At 53.7% G+C, this 748-nt stretch overlaps 1 protein-coding gene across 1 annotated transcript in view; it reads left to right on the top strand.

Moving 5' to 3' along the window:
• Window positions 1–748, top strand: part of TEX45 (testis expressed 45) — a 4,764-nt gene that overhangs the window by 1,248 nt on the left and 2,768 nt on the right. The gene's annotated exons all lie outside the window — the stretch shown is intronic.

Below are 748 nucleotides of genomic sequence, written 5' to 3'. Positions count from 1 at the left end.
TCTTACAGGGTCACTACCGGTCTACACCCACGGAGGCAGTTCTACTCTGTCTTACAGGGTCACCCGTCTACACCGACTCCATGGCAGTGAGCTTTGTTTTTCGTTTTTTCCTTTGAAAACACTTTTGGCTGTCGCACCCAGGAAGGAGAGGGACACTGCATCACATGGGACAGTCCACCGGCAATCAATGGGCGGGGATGTCACAGAAAACTATGTACCCCTCCTCTCAGCCCTGCCACTTCAACAAGCGTCCGTTTCTTTTTCGGCTAAGTGGGTGCCATTACGGGACACCCTCCCCAACACACACACACACACACACACACACACACACACACACTCCAGGAGAGATGTAAAGCGGAGTAGACCATGGTGTCCTCAGTGCCCGGCACATAGTCAGCGCTCCACCAGCACGAGCTGCCAGGCGTGGGGTTTTCCAATCCTAGGCTTTTCTGTGGAGCGTCACCAACTAGCATCCCTCTGAGCGTGGGGCTCAAACCAAAACCAAACCAAACTCACTGTTATCGAGTTGATGCCAACTCATAACGACCCTATAGGACAGGGCAGCGCTACCGCTGCGGGCTGCTTAGAAGACCATGTCATTCCCGTCTTTTCCCCAGCGAGCCGCTGGTGGTTTTGAACTGCTGACGTTGCAGTGAGCAGCCCAGTGTGTATCAATATATAGGGACAGTCAAAACGGGGGGAAAACCCGTCCTGTGGATACCTGGCCAGGATGGCTGTTCTTGTTCAG

The sequence above is a fragment of the Echinops telfairi genome, unplaced genomic scaffold (genome assembly GCF_000313985.2).
Source record: "Echinops telfairi isolate 266 unplaced genomic scaffold, ASM31398v2 ScPeMD7_36;HRSCAF=134, whole genome shotgun sequence".
Taxonomy (NCBI): domain Eukaryota; kingdom Metazoa; phylum Chordata; class Mammalia; order Afrosoricida; family Tenrecidae; genus Echinops; species Echinops telfairi.
The sequence above is the reverse complement of the archived record's forward strand: the minus strand, read 5'-3'. Positions and strand labels throughout refer to the sequence as shown.